This window comes from Pristiophorus japonicus, chromosome 2 (assembly GCF_044704955.1).
Source record: "Pristiophorus japonicus isolate sPriJap1 chromosome 2, sPriJap1.hap1, whole genome shotgun sequence".
In the NCBI taxonomy this organism is placed as follows: Eukaryota; Metazoa; Chordata; class Chondrichthyes; family Pristiophoridae; genus Pristiophorus; species Pristiophorus japonicus.
In genome coordinates, this window is record NC_091978.1 from 208,156,880 (window position 1) to 208,178,624 (window position 21,745).

Below are 21,745 nucleotides of genomic sequence, written 5' to 3' on the forward strand. Positions count from 1 at the left end.
ATAGTATTAAAGCCAAGGAAATGGCATACAAATTGGCCAGAAATAGCAGCGAACCTGGGGACTGGGAGAAATTTAGAACTCAGCAGAGGAGGACAAAGGGTTTGAATAGGGCAGGGAAAATGGAGTACGAGAAGAAGCTTGCAGGGAACATTAAGGCGGATTGCAAAAGTTTCTATAGGTATGTAAAGAGAAAAAGGTTAGTAAAGACAAACGTAGGTCCCCTGCAGTCAGAATCAGGGGAAGTCATAACGGGGAACAAAGAAATGGCAGACCAATTGAACAAGTACTTTGGTTCAGTATTCACGAAGGAGGACACAAACAACCTTCCGGATATAAAAGTGGTCAGAGGGTCTAGTAAGGAGGAGGAACTGAGGGAAATCTTTATTAGTCGGGAAATTGTGTTGGGGAAATTGATGGGATTGAAGGCCGATAAATCCCCAGGGCCTGATGGACTGCATCCCAGAGTACTTAAGGAGGTGGCCTTGGAAATAGCGGATGCATTGACAGTCATTTTCCAACATTCCATTGACTCTGGATCAGTTCCTATCGAGTGGAGGGTAGCCAATGTAACCCCACTTTTTAAAAAAGGAGGGAGAGAGAAAGCAGGGAATTATAGACCGGTCAGCCTGACCTCAGTAGTGGGTAAAATGATGGAATCAATTATTAAGGATGTCATAGCAGCGCATTTGGAAAATGGTGACATGATAGGTCCAAGTCAGCATGGATTTGTGAAAGGGAGATCATGCTTGACAAATCTTCTGGAATTTTTTGAGGATGTTTCCAATAAAGTGGACAAAGGAGTACCAGTTGATGTGGTATATTTGGACTTTCAGAAGGCTTTCGACAAGGTCCCACACAGGAGATTAATGTGCAAAGTTAAAGCACATGGGATTGGGGGTAGTGTGCTGACGTGGATTGAGAACTGGTTGTCAGATAGGAAGCAAAGAGTAGGAGTAAATGGGTACTGTTCGGAATGGCAGGCAGTGACTAGTGGGGTACCGCAGGGTTCTGTGCTGGGGCCCCAGTTGTTTACATTGTACATTAATGATTTAGACGAGGGGATTAAATGTAGTATCTCCAAATTTGCGGATGACACTAAGTTGGGTGGCAGTGTGAGCTGCGAGGAGGATGCTATGAGGCTGCAGAGTGACTTGGATAGGTTAGGTGAGTGGGCAAATGCGTGGCAGATGAAGTATAATGTGGATAAATGTGAGGTTATCCACTTTGGTGGTAAAAACAGAGAGACAGACTATTATCTGAATGGTGACAGATTAGGAAAAGGGAAGGTGCAACGAGACCTGGGTGTCATGGTACATCAGTCATTGAAGGTTGGCATGCAGGTACAGCAGGCGGTTAAGAAAGCAAATGGCATGTTGGCCTTCATAGCGAGGGGATTTGAGTACAGGGGCAGGGAGGTGTTGCTACAGTTGTACAGGGCCTTGGTGAGGCCACACCTGGAGTATTGTGTACAGTTTTGGTCTCCTAACTTGAGGAAGGACATTCTTGCTATTGAGGGAGTGCAGCGAAGATTCACCAGACTGATTCCCGGGATGGTGGGACTGACCTATCAAGAAAGACTGGATCAACTAGGCTTGTATTCACTGGAGTTCAGAAGAGTGAGAGGGGACCTCATAGAAACGTTTAAAATTCTGACGGGTTTGGACAGGTTGGATGCAGGAAGAATGTTCCCAATGTTGGGGAAGTCCAGAACCAGAGGTCACAGTCTAAGGATAAGGGGTAAGCCATTTAGGACCGAGATAAGGAGAAACTTCTTCACCCAGAGAGTGGTGAAGCTGTGGAATTCTCTACCACAGAAAGTAGTTGAGGCCAATTCACGAAATATATTCAAAAGGGAGTTAGATGAAGTCCTTACTACTCGGGGGATCAAGGGGTATGGCGTGAAAGCAGGAAGGGGGTACTGAAGTTGCATGTTCAGCCATGAACTCATTGAATGGCGGTGCAGGCTAGAAGGGCTGAATGGCCTGCTCCTGCACCTATTTTCTATGTTTAACAGGAAGGTAACAGAATTAATAAAGGATTCCATCATTGCGCTGGATTGTAAGGAAGTACCAGGGATTTTTAAGACAACGTCCATATAGATTAGAGGAATAGGAGGGGAAATACTGTAGTACAATTCTTTTATTGTATTACAGTCTGACACACCCCTCCAGTGGAGTTAGCTGATTGGAGATAGTGAGTGAGTTCTGGATGATTTGGACTAACCCAAGTGAGGTTGGGATAAAGGTAATGTTGGGAGTGCATTTTTAGAATGCATCTAAGTCTTTCCTAGATCAGTTGATTTCTTGTTCAACAAGGGAAGAAGGATTGCTTGATTTGGCTCTGAGTAATTAAAAGGACAAATAATTTATCAGTCCAAGAGAACAATTGAAAAATGGTGACCATAACATTGAAAATGGAATAGGATAATGAATCAAAGAAAGGGTGCCTAACCAGAAAGAGTAAGCCTTCAGTGAGATAAGATGGGATCTGGTCCAAATTATTTAGGCAAAGAAGTTGGCAACAGTAGGGTATCTTCAAATATGAAGCTGATTAAAGTACAAATTAGATACATCCCTACTGTCAAGTTGGGTACATCAAAGAACAATATTCTGAATAGAGATTAAAATTAAATAAACTTAAAAAGGGAGGCAGACATATGACAATACATATGATTATACGTGGTTACCTGATGACTGAGATCCTGAAGGTCGTGGGCAATTTATGATTCTGCATTCTCTTCAACAGTACTATTATAGGGCCCAAGTTTCCACATGATTCGCGCCTGATTTTTAGGAGCAACTGGTGGAGAACGGACTATTTTAGAAATCGCAATTCTCCACTTTTTTTCTGCAGTTCTAGTCAGGTAGAACAGTTCTAGTTTAGAACAGAATTTTTTCTTCAAAAGGGGGTGTGTCCGGCCACTGACGTTTGATTTGAAAGTTTCCACAGTGAAAATGTACTCCAAACTAAAGTAGAATGGCGCCAGTGAAGATTTTTGTAGAACTGAAAAAACCTGTTCTACACATTAAAAAATCAGGCGCAGGTTACAAATTAGGCGCCCAGAACGAGGTGGGGGGGAAGGGAACTCATTAAATTTGACAATAAATCCTTATTTATACTTCTACAAATATTATACAAATAAATCCAACCTGAATAAACATTTATAAGCCAAGAAAAGATTAAATAAACCATCTTCCTACCTGTGTGAAAGTGCTTCAGCCAGGGAGAATTCTGCAGCTGTTCGTGCTGCTGAGCGAGGGAGGAGAGAGAGAGAGAGAGAGAGAGAGAGAGAGAGAAGGGGGGAGGTCGGGGGGTGGGAGCGGGTGTCGGGTCGCGGGTGGGGGAGCGGGCCTCGGGTTGGGGGGGGGGGGGGAAGAGCGGCGGTCGGGGCGGGGCGGGGGTGGGAGGGGGGGAGCGGGTGTCGGGTCTCGGTCGGGGCGGGGGGGAGCGGGTGTCGGGTCGGGTAGGGTCTGGTCGGGGGGGGGGAGCGGGTGTCAGGTCGGGTCTGGTCGGCGGGGGGGGGGGGGGAAGTGAGTGTCGGGTCTGGTCGGGCGGGGAGCAGGAGCTGGCCATGGGAGGAGCCTCATTCATGCAGCCCCAGTGAGGCCATTGGGCCAGGGCTAGGGGCTGCGTGCTTCGGGCCCCTCCCACACAGTTCGGCGCCTGGAGCTACTGCACTTGCGTGCCGACTGTAGCGCGCATGTGCAGAGGTCCCGGCACTGTTTTCAGCGCAGGGACCTGGCTCCACCCCCCCCACAGCTCGTGCCAGCTGCGCCGAGTGCCACAGGACCTGTAAGTCGGTGGAGACTACCGAGGATTTTTTTAGGCGCCGTTTTAGGCGCGAGCTGGGCGCCCGTTTTTTTTCTTGTGGAAACTTGGGCCCATAGACTCTGAAAAACATGACCTAACAAATCTTTCAAACATTACTTCTCAATGGTCTTCTGACACTTGCCATTGGAGCATGAGTGCGCTTCCTGGTAACGGATACATTGAAATTGCTTTATTCTCAATTTCTTTCATAACCACATATCTGCCAAGCTTTTTAATATTTAAAAAAAGTAACATATAAAAGTTACTCTGGGTAAAAATTTACTCTGCATGCCTACTATTCCGAGGGCACACAAAGAAACATTGCTAAATAAGTTCTGCAATTCGGGGCTGAAGTATGCAGAGATCCAGTCAGTTTCACTATTACATCAGGTAAATATTTGTACGCAGCAATCACAGGAATTGTAGAGGCCATGAAGGCGGCGGGGCTGCTTGAAAGGATTTGGTAATGGATAATTGCACTTAAAAGAGGTGCGAACAGCTGCTTGATATGCCCAAAATAGTCGGCTCGGCATGCTTAATTCGGTTTTGTAATTGACGAATATGGTAATGACACATGGTTAGCACCATTTGCCCTGTTACACAACCTGCTGACCATTAGCATTTGTTTTGCTGTTAGAAAGGGAGAATCTACTTTTCCTGTCATCATAGGCGGTCCCTCGAAATGAACTTGCTTTCACGCCAAAAAAGGATAAGTTCACAGGTGTTCCAATGAAGGACCTAAAGTTTCAGGTCCTGAACTACATCCTGAAGGGTGGAAGATGCCTGTGCGTGGATTTCTTTAACGTGTGGTGACTGTGGCACACCAGCCACCTCACGGGCTTGACAGAACTAGGTCTTGGTCCAGTGGCAAGGATTACCAAAGATGACTGGAGACCTGCTGTGCTGCGCGGACCTAGCGCGCACACGCATCGCAGGAACTCGTGCCTCCCCTGGGCCCCGATCAGTCTCTCGCCGCTCCTTTACCCTGACCTCATCGCTCCTGCTGTATCTGCCCATGCTCCAATCACCGATCTGGACATTGATGACGTCACACTTCGCTGCCGGTTGCCCTTCTGCACCAGCATAAAAGGAGCAGCGTGGAGGCCACTTCCCTTTCTGTAAAACTGTGATGGTAGTAACTATGGGGAATTATTTTAAATTGAACCAATAAGAATTTAAATGTTTCAGATTCAAGTTAGTGCTGGATCTAAGTTCAGTTTGTAAAATTGCTTTAAATTTAGGATTTGTTTTAAAAGGAGGGAAAATACAAATCTTTGTTTCAGTAAATTTTTTTGGCTGCTGAAAGGAGAAAAAAGTTCCCGTCTTGACTTTAAAAGAATATATATACCCTGTATATTTTTCTTTCTAGGTTTTATAGTATTGTTCTGGTGGACTGATGGGTGCATGGGTGAACTTGCTCCACAGGATGCAGATGCTGTGTTTTCTTGGGTGCCTGACACAGAACTATCCATGTGAAGTTTGCAAAATTCATTTAGAAAGACACTGATTAATCAAGGACAGTCAGCATGAATTTGTTAAGGGAAGGTCGTGTCTGACTAACTTGATTGAATTTTTTGAGGAGGTAACAAGGCGGGTTGATGAGGGTAGTGCGTTTGATGTAGTGTATATGGATTTTAGCCAGGCTTTTGATGAGATCGCACATGACAGACTAGTCACAAAAGTAAAAGCCCACGGGATCCAAGGCAAAGTGGCAAGTTGGACCCAAAATTGGCTGAGGCAGGAAGCAAAGGGTAATGGTCGATGGGTGTTTTTGTGACTGGAAGGCTGTTTCCAGTGAAGTTCCGCAGGGCTCATTACTTGGTCCCTTGCTTTGTGATATATATATATCAATGATTTAGACTGGAATATAGAGGGTCTGATTTAAGAAATTTGCAGATCATACAAAAATTGGCTGCCTGGTTGATGATGATGAAGAAGAAGAAGAAGAAGAAGAAGAAGAAGAAAGCTGTAGACTGCAGGATGACATCAATGTACTGGTCAAGTGGGTAGAACAGTAGCAAATGGAATTCAATCCGGAGAAGTGTGAGGTAATGCACTTGGGGAGGGCTAACCAGGCAAGGGAATACACTTTTTAAATGGTAGGACACTTGGAAGTGTAGAGGAACAGAGGGACCTTGGAGTGTTAAATGTGGATTCTTTTCCCTCAATCTGGTTCAGCGAATTCACTGAGTCGAACACCGTTATTGTTTATAACAAAGCAGACTTTATTACCGGCCGGGACTTTATCAGACAGAAGGCATGCTCTCTCGATAGAGCGCACCCACTTCCTACGGACAAAGTGACATTACATTGTAAAGGCACAACGGTTATACATCTTCGGTATAAGATAACAAGATACAATTAGAGCGACATCCTAGTTCAACCTATCCCCTTTGATCCCTCCTTCCCTTTGTCCACTCATGAGCCGACTTCAGTATGGTCTGTTTTTACACAAAGAGCCATTATTCTTCTGTTAATGTTTCATGTTAGTGGTATGATCTAATAAGACCTTGAAGTTAGTTTGTAAGCTGTGTCAATATTGTAACATTTGTAGTCTCCAGTCTGAGATTTTTATGGCTATTCCTCCTTTGTTAACTTTTTACTGTCCCTATACATTTCCCACGTTCTCAACTTCAATGTCTGTATACATTCAATATACATTCTCAGTATGCATTCTCAGGAGTGCATGTCCACAGATCCTTGAAGGTAGCAGGACCGGAGAATAAGGTGATTAAGAAGGCATATGAGATACTTGCCTTTATTAGCCGAGGCATAGCATATAAGAGCAGGGAGGTTATGCTTGAGCTGTATAAAACACTGGTTAGACCACAGCCAGAGTCCTGCATGCAGTTCTGGTCACCATATTTCAGGAAAGATGTGATTGCACTCGAGAGGGTACAGAGGAGACTTACGAGTATGTTGCCTGGACTTGAGAATGTTAGCTATGAGAAATGATTGGATAGGCTGGGGTTGTTTTCTTTGAAACCGAGAAGGCTGAGGGGAGACTTTGAGGAGTATAAAATTATGAGGGGCCTAGATAGTGGATTAGAAAGACCTATTTCCCTTAACAGAGCAGTCAATAACCAGGTGGCCTAGATTTAAAGTAATTGGTAGGAGGGTTGGAGAAGATTTGAGGGGAAATTCTTTCACCGAGGTTGGTGGGGATCTGGAACTCACTGCTTGAAGGGGTACTGGAGGCAGAAACCCTCACCACATTTAAGAAGTACTTGGTTATGAACTTGAAGTGCCGAAACCTACAAGGCTGTGGACCAAGTGGGAATAGGCTGGATACCTCTTTGTTGGCCGGTGCAGACACGATGGGCTGAAATGGCCTCCTTCCGTGCTGTAAATTACTATGATTCTATGAAAAAGTTTAGTAAAACCTCAGCACTGAGTCATAAAGCCAGCACTGGATTCCTTAGTGTAGGTTGATTTCCTTCAGCCCTCTGGTTCTGAAGGTGAAGTGTAGTAATTCCCAGTTTATTCTCTTCATTCACCTGGACCACTCTTGTAAAACAAATGTATTGCAGTAGCTCTAGGTACAAGTGGAATCCTAAAATTACTAGTTTCAATCAAAAAGTAGATTTCTAAAATGAGAAATATTTCCTACCAGGCAGCAAAAATGTTTCATTTCTCTATCCAGAGGTGAGTCAGAGTTTACACTTTTGTGCCATGAATATATTATTAGGGCGACTGATTATATGGTGATTTGAATAAGTTAAACCATTTTATTACACAGTATTCTCGGTGTGTTATCTGTATTTTTGCATTTGAGTAATCTGATTTGTGTAGAAACTGTAAGTCATTGTCCTTCATGATTATGTTTATCTCCTTTTTAAAGAGAAGATGTTGCAGGTTCGTAGGACTCCTTCAGTGGTAAAGGGGAATATGGATGGATTGCAAAACTGGTTGGCATTGGGAAGATGCTCTTGAAGTGGAGGATTATTGGTGAGCGAGGTGGCCAGTGGTGGAAGTACTGTGAAGAGATGCCTGGGACTTGGTGCGCTTTTCTCTTTTTTTTTTCTCTCTCGGAACCAATGCTTAGTTATTTGCTGACAAATATAGTGCAAGTTCACTTTAAATAACTAAAATGACTTGTGGCCCAGAACCTTGAAACCAACTCTGCTGACCATGACTTAGGAATCAGCTTTACGTTCTTCAAACTTTCTTTTGAAGTGTGACTGGTTTGTTGGATTAGTGGGTGCTTTCCAGAGGCAGGGCTTGTCACTCCTCCTGCAGAGTGCATGTGTGAACTGGGTTTAGCTGTGGCATTTTTGCTGGTTAAATAGTTGTCTATTTGGCTAGATTCATATGTGAAGAATAGCTACCGCGGTACTATAAGGCTACTAGCATCTGTGGACTCATATATGTCAGTAAGAGTTGGTACCTTCAGGAGAGAAACGAAGAAAAATGAACCCCAAAAGACAAGTATCTATTTTTCTTAATAGCAGTGAAACAATTATGCTGCAAACGTGAAATTATATTTTGAGCTGTCAGTGCCAAAAAAATCACTGAATCTCGACTAAAGTTCATAGTTTTGCTGAGTCTGAAAAAGTATAGTAATTATTTAATCAGCTAGCAGATGGTGCATGTGAGATGCTTCATGTTGATTGGCACTGCTGAGAAGTACTTTAAATCACGGATTTGGAAGGGGAGAAAAATGCAACGGCCATGAACATTGGCAAGTATTAAATATTATTTGGCAAATGCTCCTGAAATGAGACTTGAAAAGTTGATGTCTCCATTCAGTTAGTAAGACTTCATGATATAGTTGATATCTTGTAATGGCTATACACATTAATGAATGATGTGCAAATAAGTACTTTACTGTCCTATTGTAATACTCCATACATCAGCCATATCCCTCTTGTTCTGCTAACTGGGCCCCCCTCCATTGCAACTCGCCTCAGCAGTTAGCCTCCCTGATCTGACCTTCCTCTCACCTGGGCAGCCTCATGCAGGACCACCTATAAATGGTTGAGCATTGGGTGATGGTGACGTCTCTCTCCTCACCTAGTCTCTTTGTGGTTAACCTTGAAATTTTGCTTTGGAGGACCAGCCACCTCAGTGGCAAGCCTTGACTACTCGTTTCTCACCTGTGCAGTTCCCAAGCATGTCATTATTGGCTGGAGTTCACAACTCTGATCCTCTTTCCCAGTCACTATCTACTGGATACAATTATCTGGGGTCAACATGTAGCCAGTTTCTTTCTACCCCTCCCTCACCACTCCTCTCTCTGCTGGTCCAGCAACCAACCTCCCTTCCATTAGCTTTCTGACACTTTCAAGTGTCAACCTTGGCTCAGTGGTAGCACAATCCCCTTTGCATCAGAGGACATGGATTCAAGCTGCACTCCAGAGACTTGAGCACATTATCTCTGCTGACACTGAGTGTTAGGTAGGGCTGCTGTCTTTTAGATGAGACGTTACACAGAATGCGTCTGCCCTCTCAAGTGGACCTAAAAGATTCCATCATTTGAAGAGGAGCTGGGGAGTTCTTCCAGTGTCTGGCTGATATTTTCCCCTCCTCTAACATCACTACAATAAATTATCTGGTCTCTTATCTCATTATAGTTTATGGGACTTACTGTGTGCAAATTGGCTGCTGTGTGTGCCTACATTCCAATGGTATCCGTGCTTCAAAAGTAATTAGAAGAACATAAGAAATAGCAGGAGTAGCCAAGAGATATAGACAGGCTGTGAGTGGGCAAAAATTTGGCAGATGGAGTCTAATGTGGGAAAATGTGAGGTTATCCACTTTAGTAGAAAAAATAGAAAAGCAAATTATAATTTAAATGGAGAAAAATTGCAAAGTGCTGCAGTACAGAGGGACGTGGGGGTCCTTGTGCATGAAGCACAAAAAGTTAGTATACAGGTACAGCAAGTAATCAGGAAGGCCAATGTAATGTTGACCTTTATTGCAAGGGAGACAGAGTATAAAAGCAGAGAAGTCCTGCTACAACTTTACAGGGTATTGGTGAGGCCACACCTAGAGTACTGCGTACAGTTTTGGTCTCCGTATTTAAGGAAGGATATACTTGCTTTGGAGGCAGTTCAGAGAAGGTTCATAAGATTGATTCCAGAGATGAAAGAATTGACATGAGGAAAGGTTGAGTAGGTTGGGCCTCTACTCATTGGAATTCAGAAGAATGAGAGGTGATCTTATCAAAATGTATAAGATTATGAGGGGGATTGACAAGGTGGATGCAGAGAGGATGTTTCCACTGATAGTGGAGATTAGAACTAGGGGGCATAATCTTAGAATAAGGGGCTGTCCATTTAAAACTGAGACGAGGAGAAATTTCTAAGGATTGTAAATCTGTGGAATTCGCTGCCTCAGAGAACTGTGATAGCTGGGACATTGAATAAATTTAAGACAGAAATAGACAGTTTCTTGAACGATAAGGGAATAAGGGGTTATGGAGAGCGGGCAGGAAAGTGGACCTGAGTCCATGATCGGATCAGCCATGATCATATTAAATGGCGGAGCAGGCTCAAGGGGCCGTATGGCCTTCTGCTCCTATTTCTTATGTTCTTATTTTCTTATGAAAGGGTTGACTTATGAAGGTAGGTTGGGCTTATACACATTGGAGTTCAGAAGAATGAGAGGTGATCTGATCGAAACATATTAAGATAATGAGGGGGCTCGACAAGGTGGATGCAGAGAGGATATTGCCACTCGTAGGTGAAAGTAACACTATGAGACATAGTCTCAGAATAAGGGACTGCCCATTTAAAACTGAGATGAGGAGGAATTTCTTCTCCTTGGAGGGTTGTAAATCTGTGGCATTCTCTGCACCAGAGAGCTGTGGGGGCTGGGTCATTGAATATATTTAAGGCGGAGATGGACAGATTTTTGAGCTACGCACTCTGCCATTCACACCCTATCTTTTAATGTTTTTCTAACTCCTGGCATTACCATTTCAATTTGACCCTTCATCCCTTTTTGTGTCTCTAATTTCTCTTGCCTTCCACCCTATCCGATACCTTCCCTTTAATTCTCTCTCCCTCCCCCTTTCAGTGCTTCTTAAGAATGTATTCTTTTCGAACACTCCAGTTCGGACGAAGGGTTGTCTACCTGAAACGTTAACTCTGCTTTCTCTCCACAGGTGCTGTCTGACCTGAGATTTCCAGCATTTTCTGTTTTCATTTCATATTCCATTATCCACAGTATTAAGTATTTGCTTATTGATGCAAAATATTTGCACTTTGATTGTCCCTTGAATATGCTTAGGAAGCATTCAGGAAATCCTCAGGGCATGTTTATTTACAACATTTGAACCTAATCATCATCATCATGGGCAGTACCCTGGAGTCGAGGATGACTTGCTCCCACACTAAAATGAATTCTAAAGTGACTGATGAGACCCATGCAGGATCTACAATCTCTGTCACAGGTGGGGCAGATGGTGGTTGGAGGGATCGGATGGGTGGGATGCTTGAGTTGTCGTATGCTCCTTCTGCTTGTGCTTGATTTCTGCGTGCTCCCGATGAAGAGGCTCGAAGTATTCGACGACTTCTTGGATGCTTCTCCACTCTGAGAAGTCTTGGGCCAGGGATTCCGAAGAATCGGTGGGGATGTAACATTTTTTCAAGGAGGCTTTGAGGGCGCCTTTGAAGCGTTTTCTCTGCCCTCCTGGAGCTCGTCTGCCGTGACGTAGCTCGGAGTAGAGTGCTTGTTTCTGGAGTCTGTCCGCATGCCCGATACTAATGTGGCCCATCCATCGGAGCTAATCAATGCCTCGATGCTGGGGATGTTGACCTGAGAGAGAGAAGGCTGATGTTGGTGCGCCTATCCTGCCAATATAGTGGATGCGATCTACATGAACTTTCAGAAAGCCTTGTCAAGATGCCATGCTCTAAATTGTTAGTTGAGCCACACTAAACAGGTCACTTAATGTAACCCTTGTACTACAGGCACAATGCCAGTGAAGTATTACAGCCACTCAATTTCTCACACATAATAGATAAATGATCAGATACTGCATTTTATCTTGTGAAATATATAGCTTATGATTATGTCCCTGGTTCTCTTTCACTAAATGTCTCTCTATTCGCAATTCTCTTTCTTAGCCCTCCTGCCTGCTTTCCCTCCCCTCCCCCCAAAAAAAACGATCTGTCTCTAACCCAGAAAGAACCCATTTAATTTCCTTAGTCTGTCTTTAAGCCTTTATTTTATGATTTAAATTTGTAAACTCCTTTGCCCTTTCGATTCCTTCCATCTCCTTTTTTAACTGTTGATCAAAACGTTGAAAAGAAAATAGCTTCAATGTTCCAAAAAATGTAGTTTTTAAGACTGAGCTGAACAGCGACTACTTGATACAGAGGCTTTCCCCCTTACTTTTTAACAATGGCAGCCTGCAGTATGGATCTTGGATCTTTACAATAGTTTTTCAATTAAAAAAAAAAGTAACCACGTTGATTTTATAATCTGAATTTCAGGAAAGAAAATGTGACTACTCTTAAGGGAAATAGCCAGAAGTACTGGTAAAGTAATATTTGTAAAGATTTTTTGAGGAAGAGATTGATGGAAAAGACTACATAAATCATTCAGAGGAGTCTTAATTATAATACAAAATAAATACATGGACAAACATGTAAAATGATGGGGATCAATTTTTGAAAAATGATTTTTTTCTATTTTATTTGCCTCCATTTGAAGCGGAACTTAACTGTGGAAGTAAATACCTAATCTTGTATTAGATGCTTTGCTATACTCTGCATAGTATCTCCAGATCTTGAGCATATAAATCTAGGCTGATACTCCAGTGCAGTGCTGAGGGAGTGTTGCACTGTCGGAGGTGCCGTCTTTCGGATGAGGCGTTAAACCGAGGTCCCATCTGCGCACGCGGGTGAACGTAAAAGATCCCATGGCATTATTTCGAAGAGGAGCAGGGGAGTTATCCCCAGTGTCCTGGCCAATATTTATCTCTCAACCAACATAACAAAACCAGTTAATCTGGTCATTATCACATTGCAAATTAGCTGTCACGTTTCCCAATTTACAACAGTGACTACACTCCAAAAGTACTTAATTGGCTTTAAAAGTGCTTTGAGACATCTGATGATTATGAAAGGTGCTATATAAATGTAAGTAAGTCTTTCTTTATATTAGGACAAGGGCATTCCTTTGTAGTGATTGGCTCCACAGCATTGAAAGCGTGTAAAGAATCAATTAATTGTGTTTGGTCAATGTGAGTGCTTAAACACTGACTCAGAATTTTGGAATTAAAAGCAAGGGATTAATATAGGATTTTGTATTCCTTGTTTTCGTTTATCTTTTTTAATGGCTACCAGGGATTTTTTTGCTGTCACCAAGATTTTGTTAAAACTATTGTAAGAAGTTTTAAAAATTTGATTTGCCATTAAAATTACTGATGTATTCCTTGTTAAATATCCACACCTAAAAAGTGATTGGATATGAAAATGCAGGTTTGTTTTAGTGCTTTTCCTTCACTAAATGGTTCCCTTTTGTTTGACACCCAATGTCTTTAAGGCTAATTACTTAAGTTTGTTGCAGGTTTTCCCCATTTTATATTTTTCAAACCATTCCGTCCCTCATACCATAGAATCGTGGGCTTTAAGGCCATTATACCTATAAGAACATAAGAAATGGGAGCAGGAGTACCACATATTGAAACCATGGGATAAAAAGGGCAGGAGTGGCATGGATACAAAATTGGCTAAGGGATAGAAAATGGCATTGTGGTGAATGGCTGTTTTCAGACTGGAGGGGGGTATACAGTGGTGTTCACAAAGGTTCAGTACCAGCACCATTGCTGTTTTTGATGTACTTGGACTTGAGAGTACAAGGACACAATTTCAAAATTTGTAGTAAACAGTGAGGAGGATAGTAATATACTTAACGAGGACACAGACAGGCTGGTGGAATGTGTGCACACATGGCAGATGAAATTCAATACAGAAATATGGGGTGATTCATTTTGGTAGGAACAATGAGGAGAGACCATACAAGCTAAATGGTACAATTTTAAAGTGGGTGCAAGAACAGAGATCTGGCGGTATTTATACAGAAATCTTTGAAGGTTAACAAAGCAGTTAATAAAGAATATGGGATCCTCGGCTTTATAAATAGATGCGAAGAGTGCAAAAGCAATTGTGTCCCAATTCTGGGCACCACACTTTAGGAAGGCATTGGAGAGGACATAGAAGAGATTTACTAGAATGGTTCCAGGGATGAGGATTACAGTTATGTGAATAGACTAGAGAAGGTGGGTTGTTCTCCTTTGAGCAGAGAAAGCTAAGAGGAGATTTGATGGAGGTTTTTTAAATCGTGAGGGCTTTAGATAACATAAATAAAGAGAAACTGTTACCAATGGCTGAAGGGTCGATAACCAGAGGGCACAGTTTTAAGGTGATTAGTAAACGAACCAGAGCCAACATGAGGAACAACTTTTTTTACGCAACCAGTGGTTAGGATTTGGAATGCACTGCCTGATAGGGTGGTTGATACAGATTCACTAATAGCCAAAAAGGAATTGGATAAATACTTGAAGGAGAAAAAATTGCAGGTATGTGGGGAAAGAGCAGAGGAGACGGATTAACCCTTTGAAAGAGCCAGTGCTGTCTCGATGAGCTGAATGGCGGCCTCCTGTGCTGCATCATTCTGTGATTTCTGAGTAGGAGTAGGCCATAAGCTGCCTCGAGCCTGCTCCACCATTCGATAAGATCATGGCTGATCTTCTACCTCAACTGCACTTTCCCAACCTTTGGGCTCAAATTTCCCCAAGAGTTGTCCTGTTTTTTTTTTGGAGTAAGTAGCTATTTTTGGAGTAACTTAAAAAATTGCAAATGTTCCCATTTAACTTGCTCCAGTGTAAGTCAGTTAATTAGGTTTTTTTCGAGTTTAGTTTGTTCTCTCCAAAAGGGGATGTGACAAGCCACTTATGCCTCGTCTGGCCATAGAAGCAAATTTGGCCAGCTAAAAGTTACTCCAAACTAACTTAGGCCAGTGTATGTGGCCACTTTTGTAGCCACAGAAAAACCTGACCTACATTTAAGAAATCAGCGCAGGTAGCCAGAGATGGAGGGGGAGAGGGAAGGTGAGTTAGAGGATTCTAAAGCACTAAAGACCTTCACGACATCAGTACAACATCTTCAGCACAACAGCTGCATAACATCATCAAAAATAAATAAAAGATAAATCAGCTACTAAAAATAGAGCAGTCCTACCTTGCCGACTGCAGACTGTATTGGCTAGCCCTCCCGCCAGGACTAGTGGCGGCAGGCACGCATGACTAAGGGTGAGGGATTTTTACTTTTTACAGTTGTCCGTAATGGAGCATGATTCAGTTTTCATGCAAAATATCTTTTATTGGACATTTTACAGTGCTCTTCAACGACAACAACAACAGCAAAGAAAGGCTGCACCCATCCCTCACCCACATCTCGGGGAAAGTGCACTTCCTCATAGGGTCAGTGTTGGTGATGGGGGGAGTTGGGGGCCCGGCTTGGGTCTGACTGGTGACTGGTGCGTGTAGGAAGTGGGAGTGGCATTTGAGTCTCCGGCCTTTGTGCCCTTATTGCAGAAACTAGCTCCTTCATGGCATCTGCCATCGTTTGCACACCCTCTGAAATACCCGCCCTCACTTCCCGTCTTAGTGGTGAGATTTCACCTGACAGTGTCGCTACCTCATCACGCACCCCACTGACGGCCGCCACGAGTGATCTTGTGAGGGCATTGGTCTCCTCACCCAATGACACAACCTGATAAACCTCTGCTGAGGGCTGCATCTCAGGAGAGACTGGTCGGCTTCTCCTTCCCCCTCGCTCGTGGGTCTACCTAGTGGCACCCCACCAGTGTGAGGCGTAGGCTGGGACGGTGGGGGACTGGGTGTCCTAAGATGCATTTCACGACTGTCACTGGGACCCGCGACCCCGGAAGGTGCGAACCCATGGAATGATGCCGAGGAGCTCACGGAGGTTTCTGGCAGTGTGATGGCCTGATTGATATCGCGGTCAGCGTTCTCCCGTGCGCACACTTTCATGGATCCCTCCTCCCCCTACCCACCTTGGTCTGGAGCGCACGCATCTGCATCCTCTGGTGGATCTGCAGGATGTTGAGGAGTGTCGTCATCGTCTTCTGCAAAATATAACAGAACAGTCAAATGGTTAGCAGCACAGGAGGGGGCAGGATGGGGTGGCATGAGTAGTCTGATGCGTAGCAGGCCAGTCAGCAGGTTGATTTGAAGGACGACTGCATTTTAATGACTCGCCCGTGCCCTCGTGTGTGGGTCCAGCTTCTGCAGAGCTAATTCTTTTTCTGCCGGTGCGACTCAGCAAGGCAGCAACCTTCTGTACCAGGGGTGACAGTTGGTGCAGATTTGGCGGACCTCCTCCTGTTCTAAGTCTTTCCCTTTTGTTGTGGGCCAATTTCTTCTGCAAAGATGAAAATATTAATTGTCAGACATGGTGCGCTTCTGATGGGTGGGACACATACAGATGGTCACATTTTCCATTGCAATTCAATTTAAAGATGAAGATATTACTTAAACTAACTACTTGACCAACATCCTGCCATTTCTTCTTGGACTGGCTTCCAGATCTTGCGGTATTGACCCCTGCGGAGTATTCTTCTGCAACTAGGTTCCATCTTTTTCTCATTTCCTCGGGTGAAACTTTTGACAGACCATTCTTGCTGATATCCAGCTCCAGCTGTTTCTCCTCAGTGACCATCACTAGTTTTGCCACTTCCTCATGGAGGAAATTCTTTGTTCGTCTTGCGCCATTCGTCTATTGGACTCGCACTTGGGTAATGTTCAAAAATCACACTTCTCACCTTTTTTTCACCTATCCAGCACTCCCTCAGCCGCAAACACATTAATATTTAAACCTTACCTTTATATATGCTCCATCACCAATGATACTGAGGACGCTCTCCCTTTAATTGGCCGATTGCCAAGCTTCCTGTTGCACTGCGCATGCGCGCACACTGAAACACCCATTATGCACACTCAAACAGACATACGTTCCCCTGCTGGGCCGGCGTGGCCGAAGCTCTCTCTCCACCTCCCCCCCCCCCTCCCCGCGCCAAGGCTCTGCAACGCCATGATGAGGGAGCGGCCAAAGTGGAAGGTAAGTTTTTTGGCGCTTTTTTTTGCCCCAAAAAGTCAGCGTTCCATCCCTAACTACGCCGCTCTAGGCGGCTGGGGAAATTTGGGCCCTATATCCCTTGATTCTCTTCGTGTCCAAAAGTCTATGGATCTCAGTCTTGAATATACTCAGCAACTGAGCATCCACAGCCCTCTGGGGTAGAGAATTTCAAAGATTCAAAACCCTATGCTGGTGCTAGCAACTCCTAATCCTTTCTACCACCTAGATGGACAAGGGCAGCAGGCATATCGGAACATCATCACCTCGAAGTCATGCACTGTTCTGACTTGGAGATGTATCGTCGCTGGGTCGAAATCCTGGAACTCAATCATGGACTGCAGCAGTTCAAGAAGGCAGCACACCACTACCTTCTGGACAATTGGGGCAGGGCAATAAATGCTGGCCTTGCAGTGTTGCCCATATCCCAGGAACAATTTTTTAAGTTTGAGAATCACTGGTGTAAAGAGCTATGTTGCCCCATTATAACTTAAACCATTTTAGATTTTCATTAAACTTTAGACGTCACTTCATTCTGTCTGGGTTCCTTTCCAAAAACAAGGTTGTTCGGAGTTGTCACTCAGTGTAAATACTGAGATTGTACACTAACTTGCTGTTATTACTAACCAGATTGACAAGCTTATTTTTTTCCTTGGTTAACTGGAAAAGAAATAATACATTCATATGTTTTTGAGATAAACACAGCAATTTTTCACACCAGCCGCTAACATATTTTGGAATGATTTTGTGGTGCGAGATTGGAGTACTTTTGTATGAAATTTGTGAAATATCAGAAATTCCAGGTCATCTGAGAGCAAACTAACATTTTAAAATTGGGTCCAAACAATTGAGGAGTGAACCTTGAAGTCAATGGAAATAAAAGACTGGAGAGATGCATTTCTAAATGTCATTGCTCGTCCTGTTTCTGTGAGCACAGCCAGTAATGGTAGTGAGCTCTGACAACTCAATGGTTTAGATAATTTCCTTGAGTACGTTTTGATCAGAAACCAAGGCAAAACAAGTTAATGAGAGGGATATTATTTAAAATTGGGATGATGCAGGCTCTAATTTATTTTCTGGGATAATATGATTTGTCACTCTTGGCTTTCACAGTTGTGAAATATTGCTGCTTGAAATACAGTAGTGTTGGATTGAGGAAGATCGCCACATGAAAAATTAAGTTTTTTATTGTATGAAATAACATTTTAGAAGCAGTTTATTTAGAAGTGACTATTAAAGTCGCTTTTGATGATGAAAAGACCTGATTTTATAACTTCGCTGTCTAGTTCAGCACTAAGCAAAACATATTTGTATGTGGCAAGAGGAAAGTATTTCTATTTATATAGTGCCTTCCAAATGCTTGAGCCAATTAATTTTTGAATTGTAGTTACTGTTATGTAGACATGCTATAGCCATTTTGCGCACAGCAAGATCCCTCAAACTGCAATAAGATGAATGATCATTATTTTTCGTGGTTGAAGGATCAATGTTGATCATTTGCATATACAGATTACCCCTGATAATTCCAAGTTTTTGTGTCTCAAAATTGGGGCAATACAAATAGCACAATACAGTTGGAATTTAAGCAACTTTGAATTAAGAGTATACTGTAGTCCTACAAGTGTTTTTAGATCTTGCCTGTCTTCTCTGCTTTTATTTATAAGGGCAAAGGTAGATGGCTACTTTATATATCTTCACTTAATTTGTCATAATTGGAGTTCAAATTGAAAACCATTTTCTCTCTTTTTAAAAAAAAAAAAGTGGAATGTGAAGTAGCACTCCTGCTGTCCAAACATGAACATTCCAAAATGTAGTTATGATGAACAGACTGACCTTTGGGCCCCTTCCCATCAGTATCTGTAAAAGCGACCTTGAAGCTGTTGCAGAGTCCTAGAAGGAAGGCCCATTTGCTACCTTCTCAACTAGGGATGGACAATATATGCCAGTGTGCCAGTGATACCCACATCCCAAGAATTATTTTTTTTTAATCTTGCTCTGTTTCAAATATTCCCTTTTTTAAAAAGATGCAATAGTCTGTGCCTCATCCACTCTCCCTATGGCAGACAATGCTTCCAAAAGATTTCTCCAAACCCTCCTCACTCTTAGTGACAATTTTAAATGGTTGACCCTAATCGCTGACTCCCAAACCAGAGAAAATAGTCTTCTATTGTCTTTCAAAATCCATCATGATTTTAAAAACATCTATTTTTTAAATTTCCTCTCTGCTTCAGTGGAAATAATTCCAGTCTCTCATAATTATAGTTTCCCATTCCTGGTGTCGTTCTACTCAAAGTACACCAAAGCTCCCAATGGCTTGAACGTCCTTTGGAGGCTAAATTGGATAGCCCCTGAAAATGAGATCACGGTACGCGATTGCCTTAACTTCGTGCTACCTGCTCTTTATAATTACTTTGAGCAACCAGCGCTAACTCTGTTGTTAATTGGCTGCACGCATCATCAGAGGGTCCAATATTGTTACTTGCCAGTACTACTTAAAGCTGGCCTGCATCTCTTAAAGGGAAAGTGCATTGTGGCTGCTGGAGGTGCTGAGATCATTTGGAATAGTGCTTTGCAAAAAACAATAATGGCTAACCATGGGAGTGAATGTGCACTAAGGTTTACCAATGCTGCGCTGTAGGTCTTGGTGGTGGAGGAGGTAGAAAGGAGGAGAGATGTCCTGTATCTGCATGGGGAGCTGGAGGCCCTCCAGACAGACTGAGAAGGCAGTGATAACAGATGGCAGCGGAGGTAGATGCTAGGAGTTTAGACCCAAGGACCTGGATGTAGTGCCACAAGAAGTTCAATGACCTCACGAGTGGTCAAGATCAGTGACTGCATCTTCAAATGCCATATCCTCCCAACTGCAGGACTAGATTCAACCACTGTTCAATTCACCACAACCCCATCACTCGTCTACCAACAATCTCTGTCAACTAGAACTCATTCCTAACATTCATGTGTTTCATAGAAACATAAAAAATAGGTGTAGGAGCAGGCCCTTCGAGCCTGCGCCACCATGCAATATGATCATGGCTGATCATGCAACTTCAGTACCCCATTCCTGATTTCTCTCCATACCCCTTGATCCCTTTAGCCGTAAGGGCCACATTTAACTCCCTTTTGAATATATCTAGCGAACTGGCCTCAACAACTTTGTGGTAGAGAATTTCACAGGTTCACAATTCTGAGTGAAGAAGTTTCTCCTCATCTCGGTCCTAAATGGCTTACCCCTGGTTCTGGACTTCCCAACATCGGGAACATTCTTCCTGCATCTAACCTGTTCAATCCTGTCAGAATTTTATATGTTTCTATGAGATCCCCTCTCATCTAAATTCCAATAAATATAAGCCTAGTCGATCCAGTCTTTCTTCATATGTCAGTCCTGCCATCCCGGGAATCAGTCTGGTGAACCTTCGCTGCACTCCCTCAATAACAAGAATGTCCTTCCTCATTAGGAGACCAAAACTGTACACAATATTCAAGGTGTGGCCTCACCAAGGCCCTGTACAACTGCAGTAAGACCTCCCTGCTCCTATACTCAAATCCTCTAGCTATGAAGGCCAACATGCATTTGCCGCCTTCACCGCCTGCTGTACCTACATGCCAACTTTTAGTGACTAATGTACCATGACACCCAGGTCTCATTGCGCCTCCCCATTTCCTAATCTGTCACCATTCAGATGATCTGCCTCCCTGTTTCTGCCACCAAAGTGGATAACCCCACATTTATCCACATTATACGGCATTTGCCATGCATTTGCCCACTCACCTAACCTGTCCAAGTCACCTTGCAGCCTCTTCGCATCCTCACAGCTCTCACTGCCGCCCAGCTTAGTGTCATCTGCAAACTTGGAGATATTACATTCAATTCCTTCATCCAAATCATTAATGTGTATTGTAAATAGCTGGGGTCCAGCACTGAACCCTGCGGCACCCCAGTAATCACTGCCTGCCATTCTGAAAAGGACCCGTTTATTCCCACTCTTTGCTTCCTGTCTGCCAACCAGTTCTCTATCCACGTCAATACATTATCCCCAATACCATGTGCTTTAATTTTGCACACTAATCTCTTGTGTGGAACCTTGTCAAAAGCCTTTTGAAAGTCCAAATATACCACATCCACTGGTTCTCCCTTGTCCACTCTACTAGTTACATCCTCAAAAAATTCCAGAAGATTTGTCGAGCATGATTTCCCTTTCATAAATCCACGCTGACTTGGAACGATCCTGTAACTGCTTTCCAAATGCTCTGCTATTGCGTCTTTAATAATTGATTCCAACATTTTCCCCACTACCGATGTCAGGCTAACCGGTCTATAATTCCCTGTAAGTGGGGTTACATTAGCTACCCTCCAATCCATAGGAACTGATCCAGAGTCTGTAAAATGTTGGAAAATGACCACCAATGTGTCCACTATTTTTCGGGCCACTTCCTTAAGTACTCTGGGATGCAGACTATCAGGTTGGCCTTCAATCCCATCAAATTCCCTAACACAATTTCCTGACTAATAAGGATTTCCTTCAGTTCCTCCTTGCTGGACCCTCGGTCCCCCAATATTTCTGGAAGGTTATTTGTGTCTTCCTTAGTGAAGACAGGACCAAAGTATTTGTTCAGTTGGTCTGCCATTTCTTTGTTCCCCATTATAAATTCACCTGATTCTGACTGCAAGGGACCTACATTTGTCTTCACTAATTGTTTTCTCTTCACACATCTATAGAAGCTTTTGCAGTCAGTTTTTATGTTCCCTGGAAGCATAGGCCCCAAGTTTCCACACGCAGCGAAAAAGGCGCCCCTCAGAGCTGGGCGCCTGTTTTTCGCGCCTGAAA

General features: G+C 43.4%; 1 protein-coding gene across 12 annotated transcripts in view; it reads left to right on the forward strand.

Annotated features, from left to right (window-relative positions):
* Positions 1 to 21,745, forward strand: part of lcorl (ligand dependent nuclear receptor corepressor-like) — a 212,108-nt gene that overhangs the window by 30,536 nt on the left and 159,827 nt on the right. The window lies entirely within an intron of this gene.